This window comes from Talpa occidentalis, unplaced genomic scaffold, assembly GCF_014898055.3.
Source record: "Talpa occidentalis isolate TD23 unplaced genomic scaffold, MPIMG_talOcc4v2.1 talOcc4.9, whole genome shotgun sequence".
In the NCBI taxonomy this organism is placed as follows: Eukaryota; Metazoa; Chordata; class Mammalia; order Eulipotyphla; family Talpidae; genus Talpa; species Talpa occidentalis.
Genome location: NW_023605305.1, coordinates 80,988,810 through 81,015,289, shown reverse-complemented (window position 1 = coordinate 81,015,289; position 26,480 = coordinate 80,988,810). Strand labels below are relative to the sequence as shown.

The window sequence follows — 26,480 nt, the reverse complement described above, 5'->3', positions numbered from 1 at the left end:
GAATGGGGAGAGCAAAGAGGAAGGACCCATGAATCCCATGTGGGGCACTACCTGTCCTCCCAGTTTTCCTCCCTGGCCACCTTGTGTTGAATGAACCATGCGTCGTGCAGCATAACTGTCCAGCCCAAATGCAGCATTTCCTCTGCTTCCCCCACTCAATGTCACCTACAGGACTCCCACTGTCTACCACATGCACCACATGGTGAATAGAATTGTTTAGATCAACTTGCTTTTTCTAGTGAAAGTCTTAAATTAGAAATAAGCTAGATCATCACTGTAAGTAGAAAACCAGTGCAGGTTTCCCTCGCTATCCAAAAGCAGAATGTTTCAATTTGCTATGATTTGGTAGGTTATTGTAGGGACCTAGGGATGCTCAAAGGTGTTTGCATATAAATGAATGATAATAGTTAACCCAAAAGTTAACCTCCCAAATTATACCAAATAGGAATGGTTTACTTTCGAATAGTGGGGTAAACCTATATTCCATATCACGGAGGTCACCCGCAACAGTTAACACTTTCACATGTGTGTTCACATGACACCTAAGATGCTTTTCAATGTCACCCACTCTCACTCTCTCTGCCTTCTGCCCGCCTCCGAGCCTTCTAAACATGGCAATCGTGTTCTCATGTCTATATCACCGGATGGCTTCCCTTGTGCCACAAGCAGCAGGTTCTCCAGAACTGTTTGCTGAATCAATACTTGTTAAAAAACTGATGAAAGTGACAACCTCTTAGGAGGTGCTTACACTTCAGCTGGAAGCTCTCCTAAGGCCCTAAACCCTTCGCCTCCTAAAGGCAATAGCTTTGTCCAAGGCAACATTTCTGAAATTGTGGTCTGAGAATCAGCCACACCAGAATCACCCAGTGAGCTTGCTAACAAGGCCAACCACCTCATCCAGGTGGAACCCATTGAATCAAAACCTCGGCACATAAGGTAGAGCCTCAGGTAGAATTTGCCACATTGCCAAGCAGTAGCAGCAACAGCACCACTAAAAATGACACTGAATTCTTCATGTGTGCCAGGAATAATCCTGTCAAGCATGTCACATACTTATCCTACTTAATCCACTAGCAAGGCTACGAGGTACGTACTTGCGAGAGTCACACAACTCTTAAGGGCTTCTGACACCAGAACCAAATCCTTGCACAGGCTGTACTCTGGGGTTCTTCCCAGGAGGCCTCAGCATGCACAGGGCCTGGGGTTCTCACTGTGCATTTTTCAGTTTATATGTAAGACCTGCCTGCACTGCAGTCACTGGCCTAGAGAAAGCATCACCAGGGAAACTGCATTTTAGTTCACTGTGTGCATTCAACCTGCATACTTATCAGAGTTGCCTGAATATAGCTGCAGTGAGAAACATTCTTTATCATCAGTGGGGTGGTGACCCTTGTCACCTAGAAGGACAAAGAGGCCCCTTTCAGACTTGGAGGACCACATGAGGACACCAGGGTCACTTACATGCAAGGGCTGGGGGAGAGTTCTCCTTAATGAGTCATCCAACCCAAGGGAGTGAGCTTCTCAGCTGTGGAGAGGAACAAGGAAGGCGCTGAACAGATTCTGGAGGAGGGCCTCCCTGGTGGCACAAGGGGTTAAGACACAACCTATGAAGCTGTCCACAGCCACTGCAGCACAAGTTCAATCCCCAGCAGGCCAGGGAACTACCCACATGGTGCAGTAGAACTCTCCTGACTCTCCTGCTGCTCCCCTCAGCAGTGTATTTCAGTCCATCTGCCTGTTCTGTTCCCCACTCTGTCCCTGGTGAATCCTCTCATCCCCGACACCTCTGGCCTGTACCCCAGTTCATGTATGCATAAATAAATAAATCTTAAAAAACAAAACAAAACAGGTTCTGTCTCAGCTGGGACTTAAGTCTGATAACTCTGACATCTCTTCCAAATCTGTCTAGGAGCCTAAGATTTTATAACTAGCAAAGAGAAAATCAATCGAGAGCACTGTTCTAAACAGATGTATTTGTATTCTGCTTTAAAAAGTGAAAACAAAAACAAAAAAGAGGAAAGGAAAGGAACACCGCTGGCTGACATCGGGAATCAATGCTATTCCCGGGACACAAGAGCGGCACAGGCCAGGTGCGGGCATGCTGAGCAGACACATTCTCCACCGTGAGTCCAGAGGCTACAAAACCCTACAGAGTCGGGAGATGTCCGCCGTGGAAATCCTTCGTGCAGTTGGTTACTGATGTGGGAATTTCCAGCCCAACGCCCAAAGGACACACATGCTTCGCAAACGTGGTGCGTGACTCCTGGTTCCATACTTGTCACTTTGGGTCAAAGGATAGACTTTTAAATATAAGTAACAACGTAACACTGCCTGTCTCCTGATTTAATTTCGCCAAAGACGGGGATCAGAGTCATCTTCATCTAAGCAAGATTGATAGATGGGCGCTGAGCCCTTGCAGGTACAAATGCAGTGAGAAAAGTCCATTCTGAATTAGTCCCCAAGAGGAGAAAGTGCAGGAAGGAGGCCTTCAGTGTTCCTGTCGCTGTGAGTTCCCAGTGTTTGCTTGGGATGTTGCTGAGAACCCACATGGTTGCCAGGCGGCCGTCTTCCATGCTATTCAAAGTCTTAAGAATGGGGCCTCCCCTGGGGGCGCAGCAGTTGAACACTGGGCTGGGGAGCTGCCTGCAGCCTCTGCAGCACTGGTTCGATCCCCGGCCGCCAGCGAGGGCCCCACATGGCACGCAGACCTCCCCTGCCACGCCCGCTACTCCCCTCAGCAGTGTATTTCGTCAGTCTGCCTGTTCTGTTCCCTGCCCTGGCTCTGATGAATCCTCTCACCCTCCCACACTTCTGACTATACCCAGTGCTTGTATAAATAAATAAGTAAATCTTTAAAAAAAAAAAAAAAGTCTGAAGAATGAATTGTCCTGGATGCACAAGTGTCCCCTCTGTGCAAGGAGGGTTTGCGCCACTCATGCTGCTTCCTACATGCAGTGACAAGCAAGGGCTGGGGCACATTTCTGACCTTGCTAGTGTTTTGCTCCTTCCCTTCGCCAGTTCTTTAGTTAACTGCCGTGTTGCTGCTGCATTTTCCCTTCTGCAACTTTCTCATTTGTCCATTGTTTCTGGTTTAACTCTTTGTGGTGTACAGCATTTAGGGTTACTTTCCATGAAAGGAGTTATTTGGAAGTGACTGGCACAAAAGGAATTCTTTCTGAGATTTTCCTACTTCCTTTGGATACTTTGGTCAAAGAACGCCATCTTCTCTGGGTTTAAAATTCTTGAGTCACAGCTGAATTATCCCTGTGGGTGTGCCATTCTCCTGATAGTAGTTACTTAAACAACAAAAAAAAGCTGCAACTAACTTGATTTATGTTCTTTGATGCCCTTTTTTTTATGAGCTTTTTGTTTCGTTTTCTCTAATTTTCTGATTGGAGACTTGTAGCATTTCACTCCTGGAATTTAAAATCTGTGCAGGATCTGTCTTGGCAGAGATTCTGTTTAAGGTTTGCCTGAAAAACCTGGAGAAACATTTTCCATTTCAAGAGGTTTTCAGTTTTGAGGTTTCTTTCCGTTGCTCCTTCAACTGGGCAAATATTCTGTTTGCTCTGGTTCTTTCTTCCAAAATCCCTGTTGTTTGTAGGGTGTACCTGTCATCTCTGACTGCTGTGCCTCCCCCCTCTTTTCATCCTCATCAGCTTGCTCTGTTTTCAGGGAAGTTTCTAAAATATAAGCCGCCATCCTGAGCCAGATCCTGCGGCAACTTTCCCTGTTTCAATCAACAATTCTGGTTGCAAGTTTCATCATGTGATCTTTCTTTTCACTGCAGAAGCCCTCTTTAATCTTACTCAGGATAAAACATCTCCTAAATTTTGCTTCTGCTCCTTGGGAGGTTTATTTCAAGAGTCTCGGCCGTTACATTACATATTTTCTCCCCCTGGGTCTTCATATGGGAAGATTTTCACAGATTGACTTGGCCTTTCTCAGTTCTGGTTTAAACAATAAAAGTTTCTTATATATCTGTAAACACATACACTTGTTCTCTTAACTCCTCTGCTCACAGAAAACAAAAATCTCATCGTGCTGGACAAATGGTTACACCACCCCAAAACACGCCCCTTTGGCCTGGGATTATTTGAGCAAGAGGCGCTTTAAAAAGCAAGTACAAGAAGGGCATTTTCTAATCTTCCACTTTCTTCCTGAAAACAGGAGATAAAAAATTGTGAAAGATGCCCTCCCTCGACCAGGAGGAAAGAAACATTTTTCAACAGAGAATCGTTGCCAAAAGAATTCCATAGCAACACACCTTGTTAAAATCATTCTGCTCTCCCTGTGCCTCCCTGCACTCCCTCCCTGTGCAAGCTGGCACAAGAACACAGGATGCTGCATCTTCATTCCCCCATGAGTGCACCCCCATGTCATGTAAAGCTCCTACTAAGTGCATTTGTATGCTTTTCTCCTGTTCCAAGCCCAAATCCTTAAGACACGTTAGGTAAAACGGTGCTTCTCCTACAAGTTCAAGTCTCCCTGTTGCGTCGGACAACACCACACTGACAAACAGGAGTCGTGGAGCAGGCTATATAATGCAGGATGATGCTGAAGAGCAAGATCCTGGCCCTTTTATTGACACAAGTAATTGGTTGTAAGGAGATTAAGGAGTTTAAAGAAAGGGGAAAGGTGTAGAAGATTAGGGATTGTGAGTCTGCCCTCCAGGCACTTCTTATCTACTTGATGACACACCTTAATCCCCCACCCCCCATGGTTCTAATCTTATCAACAAGGCACTCTACTGATCAGCTTCTGGGGTCCCTTGTCATACATCAGTGCTCAGCCCCCCCCCCCCCCCGCCCCGGGATTCCTGGTCATACCTCGTGATGTGTAAGTCGGGAGTATGTGTTATGCATCGGTCCTCAGCACCCTGGGCATTCCAGACATACCTCGTGAGGTACATGTTATGCATGGGTCCTCAGCGCCCCTGGGCGTTCCAGACATACCTCCTGATGCACAACCTTCCCAGTGTGGTCCAACTGTGTGCTCTTGTTTGATTTGAAGGGCTGAAGGGTTGGGCTCCTGTTCCTAACTGGCCGGACCACTTTGACCTTGTTTAGGTGACAAAATGGCGGCCGAATAGGCTGCCTAGAAGTAACAGACCCACAGCTCCCAAGCTGAAGACCAAGGTCCAGGAGGGAGTTAAAGGCAAGAAAGCAGACAGACATGTGTTCCCACCAAAAGACCTCAGCTCCACTATCATTAGAAATCTGGATGCTTCCACAAACAATCCAGAGGGCTACATATTAACAACAAAGTTGGAAATTTTAAAAATACAAGAGAATACTAGGAGGAAAGAGGAAATTCTGCCACTTGCAACAAAATGAAGGAATTTAGAGGGATTATATGAAGTGAAATTAGGCAGAAAAAGACAAATATCAGATGATTCCAGCTGTATGAGCAACATCAGGGACAGGACCCTCTCTCTGCCTATGAGAATGGCCCACAACAACCCCTGACCACCTACTAATGTCCCCGCAGTGCCTGCCCCTGCCCCATCAGCCTCTAGGTCAGCACCAGCTCCTGTCTTTCCTCTTCAAAGTATTTGTCTACCACTTTTCTTAGTTCTTTTCCTTCCTTCCTTTTTTTCAGCTGAAGTAACATTGCATTATAACATCATATAAGGTTCTGAGCATCAAAGACCCAACACTACATTAATTCACTGCTAAAATTCCAATTCTATCCTTCATCATACTATTTCCCCCTTTGTCCCAATTTACCAGCCCTTGTGCCTCTTCTCTCTGGTAACCATTAATTGGTCTTGTGTCCAAAAGTTTATTTTTCTTTCACTTAGTTTACTTTTAGTTTGTTTTCTCTCTATATACCACATATGCAGGAAATTATAGGATATTTGTCTTTCTCCATCTGGTTTATTTCACTAAACATAATTCCCTCTATGTCTACTTATGTTGTTGAAAATACCAGAATTTTGGGCCTCCCCTGGTGGCACAGCGGTTGAGCGCTGGGCTACGAAGCTGCCCGCAGCCTCTACAGCGCTGGTTCGATCCCCAGCCACCGGTGAGGGTCCCACATGGCGCACAGACCTCTCCTGCAGCCCGCTGCTCCCCTCAGCGGTGTATTTTGACTGTCTACCTGTTCTGTTCCCCGCTCTGGCTCTGGTGAATTCTCTCACCCTCCTGTACTTCTGACTGTAACCAGTGCTTGTATAAATAAATAAATAAATCTTTAAAAAAAAAAAAAAACACCAGGATTTCCACCAGGATTTCATCTTTTTCATACCTGAGTGGTATTCCACTGAGTATAGAGACCACATCTTCTTTATCCACTCAACTGTTATTGGGCACTTAGTTTGTTTGGAGTTCTTGGCCCTTGTCAATATGCTGCAATAAACATAGACATCTGTTCAAATAGGTATCCCGTTTTCCTTTAATTCTTATTATATGCCACTCTGGATGTTCTAGCAGCAACATGAAATCTATATAAAACTTATCCATGAGATATTTCATATTATTTGTTTATATCGAGCTTCCAAAATTATCTCCCTGAGGATTTTCTCTGTTTTTCCTGGCCAAGTCTGGAATTGACTTTTGATATTTATTAAAGAGAAAGCATTTTTCTGCTACTTTAGACAATAAGACTACATTCTCCAATTACCTAGTTCCCATGTTTGCAGGATGAAATACATTTCCACATCCTGTTTCCCACTTGATCAGCATCCCAGCTCCAAATGCTGCTCTATAGCTAGGGGTCCCAGATGTGGAAGCCTTTCCCTGGCTACCAATTGTCTCTGGCGCCACCTGCTAGCCAATCCTTGCATCTATCAGACACAATGAATACAAGGTTAAATGTATGGGTGAACCAGCATCCCCTGGCCTTGAAGAATAGGTTTCTCTGAGGTCAGAATCCAAGGGCTCAGCCTGCACACAAAAGGAAGTTATCCCCAAGAAAATCTCCTCTCTGCTCATACTTCCTCTTCTTTCTAGGGCCAAAACTACTTTTTTAACAAATGTTGCCCGTGTGACGTATGGCAGAGTAGACGGGATGACACCAATTTCACCATGGAGTTGTGGTTACTCTGTGGCTTGCAACAGGCATGACATGGAAGGAGCTGTCCAGTCCTCACTAGACCTTCCCTGGCTGCGTGGTCTTGATAGAGGACCTTACCTGTCAGCACCATTAGCAAGTGAGCCGCTCACTCAGGAAACTCCTCTTCAGCTCTAGAATCCTGTGACAAACATGGATGGGACTAGAGGGGATCATGCTAAACAAAATAGCTCAGAAGTAGAAACACAAACACCAGATGATGTCATTTATATGTGTAACATAGAGAAACACAGGATCAAACCAATAGCAAGACCTAAAAGAAAGTGACTGTAGAATTGGGGCTATAGAGGGGGAAGGTGGGGACCAAATTGGGGAGGGGACCCAATGGACTCCAGAATGGTGGAGGACTAGCGGTGCCTTGGTAGTAGGTGCAATTTTATATTTCTGATTCACACAGTGTTGTGAATTGGTGTTACCTCAATTAAAAAAAAAAAAGAAAGAAAGGAAAAACTATGAAGCTCTAGACCTCTAAGTCAGGTCTATAGTCACCATCTGAACTCACACAGTCCAATATGGAAGCCACCAGCCTCACACGACTATGGGGAATTTGAGTATGGCTGACCCAATCCAAGATGTACTGTAAATGCAACAGCACACTGGATTCTGAAGACTCCATATTAGAAAAAGAATATGACATAGAACAGTCACCACTTGTATACTGATTATATTAATAGGATAACATTCTGAATATACTGCATTAAAAAAACATCATTAAGATTCATTTCAGCAGGGTCTCCCCAGCAGCGCAGCAGTTGAGCGCTGGGTTGGAAAGCTGCCCGCAGCTTCTGCAGCGCCAGTTCGATCCCCGGCTGCTCCCCAGCCACCGGAGGAGGGTCCCACATGGTGCACAGACCTCTCCTGCTGCCCGCTGCTCCCCTCAGCAGTGTACTTCGGTCCTTCTGCCTGTTCTGCTCCCCGCTCTGGCTCTGGTGAATTCTCTTACCCTCCCGCGCTTCTGACTGTACCCAGTGCTTGTATAAATAAATAAATAAATCTTTAAAAAAAAAAAAAAAGATTCATTTCAGCAATGACCCACATTAAAGCAATCAGAAATAACAAATACTGGAGAGGATATGGAGATAAAGGAACCCTCTTACAGAGTCGGTGGGAATGTAAAACTGGTCCAGCCACTACGGAAATTGTGCAGACACTCCTCGGAACACAAAAAGTGGATCAAACTTATGATTTAGCAATTCCACTCTTAGGAATCTTCCCAAAGGACACAAAAACACTAATTCACAAGGAAACCTGCACTCCTATGTTTATTACAGCACTATTTACAATCGTCAAGATAAGTAAACAACTTAAATGTCCCAAAATAGACAAATGGATCAAAAGCTGTTACATATTTCTACAATGGAATATTACTCAGCGATCAAAAAAGACAAACTCATGCCATTTGTGGCAACATGGATGGAGCTGGAAGGGATTATGCTAGCCAAAATTAGTCAGAAGGAAAAAGATAAATACTGGATGGTCTCACTTATATGTGGAATATAGAGAAACCAAACAGTCAAGAAAAAGTCAAAACTAGCAAGCTGATCATAAAACTGAGGCATATGGCAAAGGAGGGAAGAGGAGAGGACGCAAAACACTGGGTGGAGGGGCGATAAACACAAGGGAATATGATGATGTTTCACAGGTGATATGGTGGCAGGAGAACTCTGGGGACCTTGATATAAGAAAAAAAATAATTAATAAAAATAAATAAAACCACTAGGTGTTTCTAACCAGAAAATTAAAAATAGATGAAAAGATTAATTTCATCAGTTTCTCTTTCTTGGAGATTTTAAAAACATTTTCAGACAAAAACTGAAATGAACACACTTCCTAAAACCACCATCTTCCATTAATAGGAAGGCCCTTTTCTATGCATATATTTGGCTTTTACTCAATTCAGGGTAACTGACATCCACTGAAACCAACAAATGCTGACCACTTTCTCTAGTTAACAAAAATTACAAACCCAGCTACATGAACATAATATGAGGGAAATTATTACCAGATTGACACACAAGAAATGCAGAACCTTTTTGATGAGACATTCGGTACGTGTGTTCATTAGTTCAGTCTTGGGCTTGGGTTCTGTTTTTTTTTTTTTTTTTAACAAAAATAGTATCTACACAGTATTCAGGACTACTCACCATACTCACCAGCCTTTGTAGCCTCACATAAATATTACATATCCTAAAATTGTACCGCTACCTCAAGTGAAAGATGAAAACAGGGAAAAATCAAACATAAGAAGCAACCCTTAGAAAAGGAAGCTGGTCCTGAAAATGGTTTTTTACACAAAACTAAAACTCAGTGAAATGAATGAAAAAACTTGATCCATTTCAGAGGTGGCCTAGTAGGCTTAGGAAGCAAGTTATTGAAAGAGAAACCTCAAAACATATTTTGCCATTTACAAATTAATCTATTTTTAAGTTTACTTGAGCAACAGCTAGTTTTATTTTTATTTTATTTCATATATTTTTTACATTATTTTTCATTTTTTCACAATGTGTGCTTTTTCATCTTGGTTGTATTCCCCATACAATTCCTACCCACCCCTTATTTTGACACTAATCCCTCCTTCCCTTCCCCGGCCCTGTAGTGTGTCTCAGTTTATAGTTGCTTGTTGATTTTGATTTTTACTTTATTATAATTAGTCTTTTTCCTGGTCCCTTATTTAGGTTTTCTAAATAAGGGTTTCCTGCTATGAGTGAGACCATCCACTATTTTTCTTTTTCTTTCTGGCTTATTTCGCTGAGCATGATCCCTTCCAGCTCCATCCATGTTGCTGCAAATGACATGAGTTTATCTTTTTTGATTGCTGAGTAATATTCCATTGTGTATATGTACCACATCTTCTTGATCCAGTCATCTATTTTTGGGCATTTGGGTTCTTTCCATAAACAGCTAGTTTTAAATGTAAAATAAGGAAAAAATGGAAAAGATCTTGTTAGCAAGTTGGTGTTTTGCCTTGATGTTCTCTGATGTATCACTGGACTGTGTGGCAAGTTCAAAGCATCTGAAAAATCCAAGATCCATTTTGTAGGGGCTGATATCAGAAGGATCGTCATTGCCATGGAAGGCTGTATTTATAGGGCATTGATCTAGAAAGGTTGCTTTGTCCAACAAACTTTTTTTTTTAAGATTTATTTATTTATTTATTTTATATAAGAACTGGGGTACAGGTCAGAAGCGTGGGAGGGTGAGAGAATTCACCAGAGCCAGAGCAGGGAGCAGAATAGGCAGACAGAGAGAAGGCACTGCTGAGGGGAGCAGCAGGTGAGGCAGGAGAGGTATGCTGCGCCATGTGGGGTTCTCCCAGGCCGGTCGGGAATCGAACCTGCACCACAGAGTCTGCAGACAGCTTTGCAGTGCGGTGCTCAACCGCTGTGCCACCGGAGAGGCCCAACAACAACAAACTTTGAGGAAACTGGAAACACTTAAACAAATGAGCAGTGAACAAAAGCCATTCTTCAAGTTTCATTCTATTGAAATCAGACAGGCACAAGAGTAGAATCTTGCTTACTCATCTAACAAATCATTGACCTTTAGAAAAAGATAAGGATAAAAAGGCAACTCTGAAGCCCTGCAGAGACTAACTCCCTGGTTTTCTGGTTACTGAGGCATCCAAGGGCTGATGCTGTGTTTACAGGTATCTTCACACAGTGTCACAGGTTTACCAGCAACTCCATGCCTCTTCCTCCAGCTTTGCCAGGTATGCTGTTTGAGAAGCAAAAACAGGCCTCAGGACCAGGTTTTAGGTGCAGAATAGGCTTCCTGGTGGACCTGCTGCCATTTCACCCCCGGTCCTCTCTCCTGCTCAAGTTCCTTTACTCCCTGTGGTTTTGTTTTTCTCAAGCTTTCTTCTTCCGATAACCAAGCTCTCTCTGACATGGCCACCTCCTTCCACAGGCTGGAGGTGTGGCTGCCGAGTGGCGTCTGAAGACTGTGGAGTGGCGTGGGCACTGGCTCAGCCAGTGAAAGAGAGGCCCCGCCCTGTCTGCGTCCATCTGCATGCAGCCTGCCTACCAGGTCTGCTGCTGGCCATGAGCAAGCAGGCCCAGCAGAAGCACAACTGTGGACTTGCAAGAATTTCAGAAGGTTGCATGGACAGAAGCTCTTTGGCCGGTTCGGGAATGTCTCATCAATCTTTAATTTTAGCAAATCTTCATTTTCTCCATTTGCAGACAATGCAGTGTCGAACTGCTGGACTGGAGCTTTGCAACTCACCAGGACCAGGCCCTCTGACACCTCGTGTGGGGTTGGGAGCTGGGCAGCAGGCAGGGTTGGTCGGGACAATGGCCCTCTGGGCTGGTGGAGGTGACAGCGACAGCAGCAGAAAGAAACACGTCAGTATTGTGGTGTGAGAAAATACCACAGAGCACGCCTCCTTGTCCCTCTTGCATAGCCCAGCGCTGGCAGCCCCAGCTGAAGGTGGCCAGCGCAGTATCTTACACACTCACAGGAGGGGGAGGGGCGCTTTCTCCAGGATCTTTCAGTTTATTTATTTTGGTTTCGGGGTGAGTCTCTGCGACTAATAAAATACTCGGGCATCCTGCTCAGGCTGCTCACTTAGTCTCTCAGCACGACTGGGTCTAGATCACCTTCCAAGGGCCAAAAGGAGGCTGCCCAGCACACCCTGGGAGGTCTCCCCCAGAGCACATCCTAAATAGGGGGGACAGTGATGAAGGGGTCAGGTCTGGAGATGGAAGCAGAGGGGTCAGCAGCAAGTCAAGGTTGTCTCCTGCTGGGGGTCAAGGAAATGGCAACCAATAGCTGAGCACCCCTGTTAGTCTGTCAGGACAGCCTCAGGGTACATGGAGTAGGAGCCTTTCTTCCTTTTAAAAACACAAAAAATGTTAACCGGGGGTGCCATTGGGGTATTCCTATCGGGTATCACGACCACAGTGCACCCACCACCTACTCACCCATACTCCCCCACCACAGACCATCATGCCTCCCTCCCTCCCTATTTCATCTCCTCCCCCACCTCTTCTCCCTCAGTGTCTCAGTTCTGTAGTCAGCTATTAAGGGTTAGTTTTTCAGCTTGTCTTTATTTGACTATTTATTTGGTTGCTTTATATTCCTATTAATAACACCATCTGGTATTTATCTTTTTCCTTCTGATTTTTTCATTTAGCATTATCCTTTTACTCTCCATCCATATCGCTGCAAATGGTATGAGTTGATCTTTTTTGACCGCTGAGTAGTATTCCATTGTATATATCTACACCGCAGCCTCTTGATCCAAAGGAATCAGGGCATAAGCTAGTGACTTTGCCCCAGAGCCTTCACCTAAAGCATGTCTCTGCTATGCCCAGTAATGTTCCTGTGAGGACCTTCCTCACTTTGAGAATTCTCACATGATCAACCCCAAACCCAGGCATTTTTCAAATTAAGGTGTACTGATGGAGGTGTGTTTAACTAGGTAACAAACAGTCCATTCAGGTTGCTGGAGCCACCCTCCTGCTTTTGTGGGGACCAGGTCGGACAGTGAGCTCTCATGAGCTGATCTAGTCAATAAAAATAGGTTTATCTGAAACACTGGAAAAGAGTGACTTCCTTTTTCTACTGATTTGAAATGCAAATTGTATATCACATATTTATTTTACTATTTATGCCTGTATCTATTTTATCTATTTGTGGATTTCTTCCATTGCTCTCTTACATCTTATGTCAAAAAAAAAAATTGAGTTTGTTTTAATAATCAAGAAATATCGTCACTGTATTTCTCTTTTGAAAAAAGAAATTCCAACAGTAAATTAATTATTTAAATTATGATAATTATAGTAAGCCTTGTATACTAAAGATGGTTATAAGCTAAAGAAGTTATAAACCAAGGGCGGGGGCAGATGGGCAGATAGGCAAATGGAATAGTATGTTGCCATTAGAAATTGTGCTGCAGAATCTGAAATAAGGGCCTCCTACCCTCCCCCATCCACACTCTTCAATTCAGCCAAAGTGATCTTTTTATGGTGAGGGTCACATCATGCTCCCTTTAAAGCTCTTCACTTGCAACAGGGTGAAGCCCCAGGTCACACACCTGGGATGGCCCACACCCTTCCACTTCACCTCTTGCAGGCTGGGCCCCTTGCTCACCCTCCACAAGGCCTTCTTTCAGACATCCCACTGGACACTCATGCTGGCACTGGGTCCCTCACTTCACTGACTGGAAGCTGCCTGCACCCCCTCTCCTCTGGCAAAGGCCTCACCCAGCAGACTGGGTTTTACGGGCCACCTTCCCAGTCCTAGTGTCTGGGCTTCCTGCCTCCACATTGCTTCCCCTTCCTCCCCGTGACACAGCACAGCTTCTGAGCCTGCATTGACCACCCTCAGTTTGCTGAATGCCTTTCCCCCACCAATCCAGGACTCAGTTCCTCCTGGCACCTAAGCCGTTGCACGGAAGCATGCTGAGGAAATGAATGGCTGTAATTAGTAAGGCAGGTTACAGTCAGACAAGTCAGACAGAGGAAGACAAAGGCCATTTGATCTCATTATACCTGGGGTCTGAAAAAGCCCAAGCTCGTAGACACAGAGAGTACAGATTAACGGGGGCCAGAAGCGGGATAGTGGTGTGGGCGAAATGGTTGAAGGGGTCAAAGGATAGAAACTTCCAGTATATACCAAATAAATCTGGGAGTGTCACATGCAGAGTGGAGACTAATGTTATTAACAATGTTCTGTATGTTTGAAAGCTGATGAGAAAGATCTTGAAATATCTCATCAAAAGAATGACCAGTTTTGTAACTATGTGTGGTGCCAGATGTTAACTAGACTTGGAGTGGTGCTCATTTTATAATATATGTTATGAACACCTATATAGTAGATATAATATCTAACATCTGTAGATATAGAAATCTATATCTCAAATCATTGTGTTATACATCTGAGATTGATGTTAATGTTATATATATCAATTTTATCTCCGTTTTTTAAGAAGCAACTTATAAATGGTATGTGTAATAGGATTCCCACATCAATAAAAATGTGTGAGTATATGAAGTGGTAATATATCTAGGCATAGAAATAAAAAGGACCAGAAGAAAATGCAAGCTGTCAATGGCAACTATCATGATTTTCCTCACTTTCTTGTATCTATATTTTCTACAGGGAATGTATCTAGCTTTCAAAATCAAGACAAAATTTATGTTAAAAATCCTAATAAAAACTGAAGCCCTGGTTCAAGTCTCCACTCTATTTTTTTTAAGATTTATTTTACTTATATAAGAACCGGGGTACAGGCCAGAGGTGCAGGAGGGTGAGAGGATTCACCAGAGACAGAGAAGGGAACAGAACAGGCAGACTGATGAAATACACTGCTGAGGGGAGCAGTGGGCTGAGACAGGAGAGGTCTGCCGCGCCATGTGGGATCCTCACCGCTGGCCAGGATCGAACCAGCACTGCAGAGGCTGCGGACAGCTTCACAGCACGGTGCTCAACCACCTGTGCCACCAGGGAGGCCCTCAAGTCTCCACTCTTAATGACAATTTAGTCTTGAGAAACTCACTCCTTACTGCTCTTCATTATAAAAGGGGTGAGGGCCTGAACCTCATAGTGGAAGCAATGGAATAAAGTACGTGTAAAGTTTGGCACATCTTCAGGTGTTGGGGGGTGGGAGATGTGCACACTGCAGGGTGAGGGGTGTTTACCTTTGGTCATGTGATGTGCAGATACCATGAGGAGTGACAGTCAGAGGCGAAGCTGGAAGCTGGGCCTCTGCATAGGCATCTTGACATTGCCACACCCAGTGAAGTGAAATGGAGCCCATGGCAAGCAGGAGAGCCCACCAGGGCAAGGGAGAGGGGAGGCATTTCGCGAAGACAGGGACACCTTGACCTTTCCCAAGACTGCATGCAGGGAACAGGTCACCTCCAGCACCCTGCACTACAAGTGCCTATTGGGGCACCATGCCAGGTGGACACAAAGGTTCTCAAGAGAGGAAGCATTCTCTATGCAGAATAACTCAATGCACTGGACTCTCTGCTTTCTTTTGGCAAAAATCCAGCAATTAGGAGCATCCTCCTGGGGTTCCTTCTCTTTGCTTGCTGGATTCAACCTCAGAGAATTGCTGCTGGGGCTCGGATGGAAGCTCACCCTGCTCACCCATAAGAATTTGCTGAATATCTGTAATGCCTTAGAAACAGTGCTAGAAACAGAGCTAAAAGGAGGAACAAGGTGCCCTCACTGCTCTCAATCAGCACATGATCTAGTCTCTGTGATCTTCCAGCCAGAAGTTCCCTCTATCTCTCCCAGACCTGACAACTCTAGACTCCTTGCTTTGTGACCCTGCTGGGCCATTGAGCCCTTATCTTGCTGCCCTACCTGATTCATCTGGGAGCCCGTAGTCAGGACATGACCATAAATATGGAAGTTTGTAACTCAAGGTCGACAGCAGTAACACAGAACAGAATTGCCTCTGAAATGCTGCTTTCAAAGTTAACAATATCCAGCAGGCCTGCTGAGGACACATAAGGGGATCAGTTTGTTGGCCATCTACCAGGGAAGAGTGCTAAGCCAACATCCTGGTGGGGGTGAGGGGGTGCCCTCGAGTTAGCAGGGACCTCTGATGGGCCTTGGCTCTTGTGCAACCTGCCCTGCTTGTGACATCTCTACTCACCTTCAATGCAGTTTTGACTCCCTCAAGTCTATAAAGCGGGTTGACATCTCTGAGATGAAATCCCACAGCAGGCTACAGTAGTCCCTGCACTCTCCAAAGTTCTCACCAGCTGGGTTCTCCACTCTGACCTCTTTGGACCTGATCTGCAAGGAGACTCAGTCTGCTCCCAGGAAGACACTACATTTTTCCATCTGTAGGGATGAGCCCCGTCTCTTGCCTCATCCACTGATCCATTGCTGCTGGACTCCCACCAGACAAGAGGAGAACCACCCATTCCACCAAGGTCTCAGAAAACATCTGTGTATTTTCAGCATAGCACTTGCCATCCATCACAGAGGAAATTGAAACAGAAAGAAGTCAAGTCAAGCACAGGTCATTTACTGGAACTCCAGCAACTCCATTCTCCAAAGTTGGAATGTTCTCTCTCTCCAAACACTGGACCAGATGGTCTCCTAAATCTTGGCTCTTGTGGTTTAACTCTAATGACCATGTTAGTTAGTGATGAGTTTGGTGATTCAAAATCACTAGCAGCTCATTTCCAGAGAGCTGAGCTTTCTTCCACTCCTGCTAAGAGCAGGGTGCTTGGGATCGGCCTTACTTCCTGTATTGTAATTGCTTAGCTTTTCAGGAAATAAAATGAGCTGAAGTCTCCAAGACCCAGCTGAATGCAGCCAGTGCTCCGGGAGACAGAAGGGGCCAGCAGCTAGATGGCTAAGTAGCCACCCAAGATTGCAGCTAAAGTGACAGGTGTAGAACTCAGAGGTGCCAGTGTGTTCACCTACATCTTTTGTAAACGGTGTTGGGAAGAAACCCTTAAAAGTCAATCCTTGGAATTGTCAATATGAGAAAGACCTTCTCAAGATCATTTCATCCAGCCTTTCCAAAAGCAGCTCTGCCCATGAAAATTGCTCACCCAAGCTCTGGGCAAACTCCTTCCTCAAAGGAAACACATGGCCTTGAAGTCAGTGCACTTGGGGCTGTTGTTATTTGAGTTTGCCTTTCGAAAGATGCTCAGTGTCTCACTTCAGTGCCCACTTGTCGGTTCTTGCTATGCTCACTAGAGCTAAGCAGGAAAAAATGGGCCTCAGCATTCAGAGGATAACAACGTAGGACATTCTCAAGTCTCCCCTACATCTTCATTTCTTTTTTCTTTTTTTTTACGATTTATTTATTTTTATACAAGAACCAGGGTACAGGCCAGAGGCACAGGAAGGTGAGAGGATTCACCAGAGACAAAGTGGGGAGCAGAACAGGCAGGCTGACTGAAATACACTGCTGAGGGGAGCAGCGGGTGAGACAGGAGAGGTCTGCCCTGCCGTGTGGGTATCTCCCTGGCCGGCCGGGAATCGAGCCGGTGCTGCAGAGGCTGCAGAAAACTTCACAGTGCTGCGCTCAACCTGCTGCGCCACCAGGGAGGCTCTATATCTTCATTTCTTTAACTAACCCCCAAGTACTAAAATGTTCATTCCTTGATTTTATCTCAACTTCCTGCACTTCACCTGCCTGCATCTCTCCCTTGCCCAAACCTTTGCCAGGGTCCCAGGCATCTGGAGCCCTTCCCAGTGGTGAGGACAACTGAAAGGCTCTCTATTCCTTATGGCTCTGAGAAGCTCAACTTTCTCGGTCGCTCTCCTCTTTGGTGCATTCCTTCCTGATCTTTGCCACAGTTGCTTAAAACCTGTTGCTTTATGAGTTAATATTTTTCTTTAACTCAATCCATGTTTTCACAGTAATGCGCTTTAATAGGAAACTTTTTACTGCTACCATATATAGGAAACTGGTCTCACATTAAATAGATAGGAACCATAAGGATAATGCCAATAAAAATCATATTGAAAATGTCGTGTGGGGCCTCCCTGGAGGCACAGGCTGTTGAGTGCAGCGCTGTGAAGCTATCCACAGCCTCTGCAGTGCTGGTTCGATCCCCGCCGGCCTCGGAGCAACCCACATGGCACAGCAGACCTCTCCTGTCTCGTCTGCTGCTCCCCTCAGCAGTGTATTTCGTCAGTCTGCCTGTTCTGCTCCCCACTCTGTCTCTGGTGAATCCTCTCACCCTCCCGCGCATCTGGCCCATACCCCGGCTCTTGTATAAATAAAATAAATCTTTTTTTAAAAAAGGAAAAGAAAATGCCCTGTGGGTAAATAACAATTAAAACTTTGGTATGTCCTGGCTAAATGCCATTTCCTACCGGCAGGTGTGTGTCTGAGGCTGCCCAGTCTACTGAAGCAGAGATCAGCACATGTGAGAATGGAGACTATGATGTGAGGAGCCTGCAGCATTGCTGTGTTCTGCTTGTGTGTCTGCTTACCCACCCATTTGTAAGTTTCCAAAAGCCAGAAACTTCTCTCCCCTTAGCTCACAATAGAAAACCAATTCAGATTTCATATGGATGAAAGAAGAATGGCTGGAAGGCCGGAAGAAGTAAGAAAAGGAAGGAAGGGAGAGAGAGGGCAAGAACGAAGGAAGGAAGGTCTGAAACGACAGACTACTTTGCTTCTGTCTTTCCAAATTCCAAAGATGAAAGAAAAACAGTAATTCAGGCAGAGTTGGCTTAATTCACCCTCGCCCAGTCTCTGTACACCGGCCCATGACACTTTTTTACTCATCTCACAAGTGCCCGAGGACTCTAGCCTTCATCAAATACCTTGGTTCCTCACCAGAAAGAACCAAGCCTCTCGGAATAAAGGAAAATAAATAAATAACAACAGCAATGCCTCGGAAATGAATTCCAAATGGGAGCTGAACTCAAAACCAAATGTTTGGCTTCCAGTGATAGCTGCTACTTGGCCAGGAGCCTGGGGCCCTGCTGGGACCACTTAGAAAATGCCAGTCAGAGCGCCTCCCAAGGACCGAGAACTGCTGTCTCCACACACCTTCCCTAGCCAGGCGGGAAAGGCTGGGCAAAGCACCAGCCCGCTTCCACTCAAGGCTGCCAGGGGCTCACGTCTGTTCCTCCTCCAGGCCAGCCAGAGCCCTCCGGGGTGATGCTGTGCTGGGCGACAGTCTACTCAAACCAACAGGCCAACACCTATGGGTGCCTCACACTCACGCTCACTCACATACACACCACACACACACACACACACACTCATTTGCTCACATACATTCATACACAGACACATGCTCACACACGCCACAAACACCCATACACTCATTCACTCAGTGCACACCACACTCACTTATTCACACACTCATGCATTCACACAGATACACTCTCACACTCAGACATACTCATTCACACACACATTCACACCTAAACACATACCCACTCGCACATACTCATACACAGATACACACTCACATTCATTCACTCACAAAGGCTCATTCACACACATTCATACACACATGCACAGATACACACTCACATGCACACCACACTCACATACATACACGCTCATGCACAAACACTCTCTCACACACACACAATCAGACTTTTAACCTGGAGCCTCCCTGCCACATGGCTTCCCCAGGAATTATGTCTGACAGCAGGTTCCTGTGTAGATGCTGAGAGCTGTGATGAGGTGAGTTCCAGAGAATGGTGGACACTAAGCAGGGCTAAGACAGCACTTAGGCATCCTGGGAGGGGACCTCGGGGCATGCACAGAGCCAGAGAAGTGATTTCCAGCGCTGACTCAGCCTCAGCTCCTGGAAAAACACTCACAAGGCTGCTCCTGGCAAACTGTGGGTTCTCTGCTCCCAGGTCCTAGCCTATAACCTCCCCCAGGCCACCCCTGAGAAGCCAGGTTAAAGGTTAAAGTCCTTAGTTCACCTTTCCAGGGCTACCTGTGTCCTTTGCCTTTTCCTCCCACTGATGCCACAGGCAGCCTGGTCTCCATGACAACACAGCAGGACCCCTTCCTGACTATCACCATCTTCAGGAAGTGTAGGTGTCCTATCTGCAACCAGGCATTTGCAGCCTGGGGTCACAGAGCAGATGAGGGGTGGTCAGCGTCACCAACAAGTGCACGTGGATGGGGAGGTGCTCAGACCAGGCTTAGCCATGCAAATAGCTTCTCCTCTTAGAGCTAGAATTCCTCATCTGCAGGGTTATCACTTGTTATAAAGGATTAATTATGACAATTAAATTAAATAATGGGACATGGGCAATGCACGGGCCCATTATCGAGTTGATACTCAACAAATATTTGTTGAAGATTAAAAGCATGACGAATCCCCCCTTTCTGATCCCTCGTTGAGGAAATCCAGTGAAGCCTGGACTTTTTAAGAGTTGCTGGTTCAGTTCTGGCTTCCAGAAATAGCTTTGAGCTGCCACTGGCCCCTCCAAAGGCCCAGGATGAAGACCCCAGGCTGGCGTTCAGAGCAAACAAGGGCAGGTGTTAAGAGAAGGCTGCCCAGTGTGCAGGCCACCGAAGGGTACATGATCTAAAAGATCTAGAAACAATGAGATCATTCTGATTTTATCATCACCAGGCCCCACTGAGTCCTGCCTGGCCTTCCACTCCCATCATCAGCACAGGTCAGAGTCCTTGGACCCATCCAGTGACCAGAGAGCCTCCTAGATCTCTGTCTGTGTGAATCTACCCAGAGAATTCCTTCAGCCTTTGGTCCCAGACTCTCTTGAGAAAAACACAGGACAAAAGGTAAAGTTACCAGAGGCTGGTGAGTATATAGTTTGAACAAGGAACACAACTGATCAAACAGAACCGCCCACCCTCCACCCTGCTCTTGCTGCCCTTTGTCTATTGTTGCTCCTGTTTCCTTGGAAACTGAACCCGGGGTCTTAGGCCTCTACTTGTTTTTATATAAAGAAAAGGGAGAGGAGAAGCCAGTGACAGACCTTGGCAAGCTCGCTAGCACAACTCTTACAAGCAAGGAGCTGGATGCTCAGAGAGGGAAAGGGACCAGCCTAGAGTCACACAGGAAGTGAGTAGCAAGGAGGGTGCATTATGAGAAGTGTTGACCACAAACCCAAAGCAGTTACTCCATCAACAAGATGGTTTTATTTGGGAAGAGAAACAAAAAGGCCACTTGGAATGTGAGGTCTCGTGGCAAGACACTCATGAGCTGCCCCAGAACCAAAGCCAGCACCCCTTTCACGCTTTGAAGGGGTCCCCTGTGCCAAGAGGAATTTCCTTCTTCCTTCCGCTGTGCAGGGAGCATATCGCTCATGGTCTGAGACACAGGCTTGCTGGGCCTCCAGCTTGCTGACTACACACAGGAACTCTCTAGGCTCCTGACCTCACTGAAACAGGGTTCTGTCTGTTAGTTTTCACAGGAGTGAGGCAGAGCCTAGGAAGTGCCGACTCCATGCTAGCTGGTGACAAGCAATTGACAAGCATCAGCTCCTGCTGTTGCGGATGATGTGGCTGTTGCTATAGCTGCAGGTGTTGCTGCTGCAGTTGTTGTCATCATTAAAACAAGGCCAGAACCCATGTCTCTGGGCTTTGGGGCAGGCTCTTCCCCCACATAGCTCAACAATCACTCAACTTGTGCATGAACATCTCCAGTGTGAAACCCTACCACCCCTCAGAGGCCCCCCGTGGACCCCACTATTAAACAGCTCTACTCAATAATAAGTCAATTTTCAAAATCTATCTCCATGTCCCTTGTGCCCATTGGCTGGTCCTAGATTTAATCTCACTTGAATTGAGCCTTTTACAAAGAGATTTCGATGTTAAATCAGAACATGCTGGTCTCTGGAAAGAAACCATCCAATTAACCTGACTAGGTGGTAAAATATTATCTTTCATCAGTCATTCCCCTCAAGAGAAAAGGTCGGCCTTTATCTTAATAACAAAGAGGACACCTTAATCATGGCAAACCTGCTGAATAAATCAAAACAGTAAATTTGCAGCAGGCAATGCCCTCTATGAGAGAGATGAAGACGAGCAGCTCCACCAGCGCCCATTACCCAGACAGGAGCAGGGAGGAGAGTGGCCTGGGTCTGTCCTGCCTCCAGGAGGCAGCGCTGAGAAGGTGCAGACACGGATTTGTCTGGAGAGCAAGATGAGCAACAAACCAAAGGGAATCGCAGACTCCGTCGCTCACTCCCACACGCCCGGCATGAACACCAGCACACAGGTTTGCCACCCTTCCTTTTATTTGGCCTTCAGGAAATACTGTGACGATATAATAATAATGGAGGGGCTTGATGTGACACTCAGGATGTGAAAGAGAAGCCTCGGCCACAGGAGGGGGCTCGCGGGGTGGGAGCAAGTGAGGGGCAGGCCATCGATTCATCCATTTCGCAAATGAGCAAGGGCCGCCCAGCACTGGGTCTGCAGAGGGGATGTGAGCTGGTCCCATACTTGCTCCCACACCCTCAGAGAGGAGAAAACAGGAGACAAAATGCACTGTGGATGGTGTGAGGGCGGGAGAGCAGCGACTTGGCCGAGGGTCCAGAAGGGCGCGCGAGAGGCCTCCAGGCAGAGACAGGCCAAGGAGGGTGGGCTCTGACGGAGGAGGTGTGTGAGGAGAAAGTCTGCTCACTGCACCGCAGGGAAACAGGAGTGCTGAGTGAGGACACAGGGTGGGGTGGGCGTCAACCCCAAAGTTCTCATGTCCCAGGGCTTCAGAAGATTTCCGAGATCCACAGTGGTAACACTGAGATGTAGTGAGATTTGACCTTGACGTCTGAGGAGTGGAGGAACAGGTGCTCTTTGCTCTCCTGCCAGGTGCCTTCTGTTGACCTGGTTTGCCTGCCTGGCACCCCGGGGAGGCTGAAACACAAGTCCCCAGCTACCCCGCCACTCTCCTGCTGCCTGTACCCAGGCGCTTCTCTTCTCGCTGATATTGGGAACAGAGAGGATTTTTTTAATTATATATTTTTCATTGTGGTAATGCTGTTTTAAAACACTAGATATGATTTAGAGGTACAAGTCCTCCACCATAGTATATCGGACCCCCTCCACCCTTTGCTCTCCCTACCTCTTCCTCTGGTAGCCTCAGTTCTACAGTTGTGTCTCTAGGGTTTGTCATTAGTTTGGCTTTATCTGACCCTTTATTTTGTTTCTCTGGATTCCACATATGAGTGTGGAATATGAGTCCAGTATTTGTCTTTCTCTTTCTGACTTATTTCACTTAGTGTCATCCCCTCCAGTTCTATCTATATTGGCACAAATGGCAGGATTTCATATTTTTTACGACTTAGTAGTATTCCTTGGTGTATACATCCCATATCTTCTTAATCCACTGCTCTGTCTTGGGCACTTACATCATCCCCATTGCATGACTATTGTGAAAAGTGCTGCAATGAACATAGGAGTATGTGTGTCCTTTTCAATTTGTGATTTGATATTGTTCAGGTAGACACCTAGGAGTGAAACTACTGCATCCTATGGCAGGTCTATTTTTAATCCTAAAGAAAGGGCTTTTAATCCTAAAGAAAGGGGCTCCTGTCTCCCTCTCCTGGAGGTCACCTGGAGGTCACCTCAGCCACGGTGGAGGAATAGCATTCAGGGAAGATAGCCCACATAACTCCGATGTCCTATCTGGTGACACTGTGACTTCACATTCAAAAACCACAAATGAGAAATGCCTCAAATGTAAGACCTTTTTTTGGTCAAATTTATGGTTCTTTTGTGCACTATTTTATTCCCACTTCCATCACATGGTGGGGAGGGGTGCAGATCACAGTAGAACTGGAACCAGCTTGGGTTTCTCATCTCAGCCTCGAGTTCTCTTCTGTAACCTCTCTCCAAGTGCTGAGCCCTGCTCGCTCTCATTTGTTTTCTAGATCTGTAAAACACTTTGCCTTTCCTCAGTCAACAAAATTTATTAACGTTATTTTGTTATAAGCTGGCCACTCCAGCGCCCATAAATCCCTAACACAACTCCTCTGTGCTATGTTACCATGAAGACTTAGTAGCTTTTATGACATTGCCATAGGTATGGAAACATGGCCAGGGAGCTGAGAAACATAGAAGAAGAAAAAGCCCCCTTTTCACTCCCCTGCAGCCACAATCCTGTCAGGCAAACAAAGTTGCTTTGCACCCTGTGGAACTCTAAGATTACAACGGATATGGTTCTGCTCTCTATCGTCTTGAAAGTGTCAACTGCCAACCTGTGGTATGGGGCTACTGGTGCCCAATAAAAACTCCTTTAACAGCTATGGACTGCCTGCTATTGATAAGCCCACCCTCGACTTCTTTGTAAGAAAATACTATTTTCATTGGACGTATCATCATCTGAAGTTTTATTTTTATCTTGGTTTATTCTGTTTCTCCAAGCCAAATAAACATTTCATGGAATCATTGTCCTCGTTGGTTTTCTCAGCATGCACAGTACCCAATATACAGCAGATGTTGGGCGGATGGATGGATGGATGGATAAGTGGGGCAGGGGAGCTGGATGGATGAGTGGGTGGGTAGATCGATGGATGGAACAATGGCTGCATTGATGTATCAATAGTGATATGGAAAAGTGCTGTAAGAACTACTCAGTCCACCCAAGGATTTTATAAATGAACAGTTGATTTTTTTATGACTTTGCATTTATAATTATAGCCAGGTTTTCTCTTGCACACATTTTTTCCATACATAGCATCATATTATCAGATCGCAGTCAAACAAGTACCCCTCTTCCCTGCCTCTATGGGGAGAATTTGGCCACACCCACACACTGGAGTCTCGGTCCCGTATGCGACAGGCAGGGTAGGGAGTTTTGTTTGATGATGACTGGGACACCCCTATAAAATCAAACATATTTAATAGTACTTATACCACAAATCTGGGAAGTGTGGTAAGAAATAAGCAATTTCAAATAGAACAGCACCACTTAATTGGTTTACTATATTGGCTACCATAAGAGATTTTGTTTTGTTTTGTCTTGTTGAGAGGAAAAAGAAAATGGATTTTCTCAATTTTTTTTAAAAAACCTCTTCTAAATAATAACTTCCATTGCTAGTTTTCTACAGTTCACCCATTTCTACCCAAGGACTCCCAGCCCTCCTTTCCCTGTGCTTTCCACACAAATGAAAAATGTATCTTTACAATGGAGCTCTGAATCTTATTCACATAGATCTGCACATCCTTCAGAATGAGAATGTAGCAATATATCATGTGGATTTCCATGCTTTCAAATCTTTTTGATCTCTATGACAGACTTACGACTTTTGTTTGATAGACTATTTATCTCCCTTCCCCCCAAGTGGCATTTGAGAAAACTGGAATGCTGAGGTTTGTCTAAATCCATATATTATATTATGATTAAGCCAAGGTCAGACCCAATTCCTAATCTTGTGCTCCTAGAACTGGTTGAGGATAGCAAAAGAAATAACATTCCTCCCTCGCTGACCCACTGTAAGTATTACTGGTCAACCTAAGCACCCCATCGCCTACACCCATCATAGGAAGCACTGCCAATCAATCAGTGAACCAAAAACCAATCAATTGAAACCTATTTGCCTTCCCTGCTTGAACCTCTGGAGACATACAGAAGGGAAATTTGCTGTGCACAGAGGATGAGTATTAGAGGAATACAAGGAAGATGAGTTAGTAGAACAGGAGATTAGATGAATTTGGAGTCTTATATCCTATAGTTGCCTGAAAGCCATAAGACCTAGTTTTAATTTTCCTCCAATTACTGCACTAAGTAGGGATGAATCATTGTCACCACCACAAAATATTCACTGTTACATGCAAATGGTGGTTAATTACCTTCCCTGCTTCCATTAAAGTGGTAAATGACTATTTCAACCTCTCCCTGGGTGACCAGTGTGTACATATTCCATCCCTAATCCCTCCATGAAAACATTTAAATGGCACTTTTACAGCAACTCAGTTTAAAAGCGGCAGCTTTAGAGGTGGTGTGCTAATGCTAACTCTGAAATAATATCTTATATAAACTCAAATGATCCTCAGATATAGGAAAAACAAGTGTAGAATTTTACTTCTTTGGGTGACTCATTCTTGCCCTTAATTTAGCAAAAAATGCTAAATAATAATAAAATTGATAATATACCTAAAGAGGTGAGTCACCCAACAACAGGTCATTTCCTCGTAAATTTGCTGCCCGCATCTTACACATTTTCTTCCAATAAGAAGCTTTAAAAAGAGATGTTTCTGAAATGAGCACTCACTTAGCAGAAATAAAAACCCATATATGATGTGCTGGATAGAAGAACAAAAACGGAAATATAAGTGTCCACAAACCAACAACACTCCCAGAACTCCCACTGAAATTAAAGTTGTTGGGATGATATGTCTGAGATTTGTGCCTGAGATCTGAAAGAAGTTCCCCAAAAAGACCTGCATAAACTGGAAATGATCATTTTCTTCTGCACTGGCTATTCTTTCTGCCTAAAACGAGCAGACTGGACAATGAGTGGGACTGTAAGGTTTTTTTTTCAGTTCACTGTGCCTGGAAAGCCAATTGTGGTCAGGTGACTGTGACCAGTTTGTGACCTCTGTTTGACAGAGGTCATGCAGCCTGAAGGTCACCCCTCTCCTCTTCCATTGGGGCCCCTCCCCAAGATGATCCTTGAAGGCCCACTTTTGGCACACCTTGGACATGAGCAAGACTTACCTTTGGACATTTCTGGCTAATCTCCAAGTCCAAGCCACTCTAACTTGGCTACAAATGCTACCCTTTAGGAAGCAATACTATGTGCTCAGCACTGCCTAGGAGCCTTGTGGATGTCATCTCTCAAGAACCCTAAGTACAAGGTAGGTACCAAGGTCGTCTCCATTTCACAGATGAGGAAACTGAGGCTGGGCGAAATGAAATGATGTCTCCCAAATCACCCAGCTAGAAAAAGGCAGAGCCTGGTTTAAAAAGAAAAAATCCAGAGCCTTTCTAACTTCTATGTGAGCCAAGGACATTTCATTCATATAC

At 45.4% G+C, this 26,480-nt stretch overlaps 1 long non-coding RNA gene across 1 annotated transcript in view; it reads right to left on the bottom strand.

Annotated features, from left to right (window-relative positions):
- Positions 1 to 26,480, bottom strand: part of LOC129145165 (uncharacterized) — a 57,883-nt gene that overhangs the window by 24,048 nt on the left and 7,355 nt on the right. Inside the window, exon 3 of the long non-coding RNA XR_008550329.1 lies at positions 6,250 to 6,350. This is a non-coding gene — a long non-coding RNA (uncharacterized LOC129145165). The remainder of the gene's footprint in view (positions 1 to 6,249; positions 6,351 to 26,480) is intronic.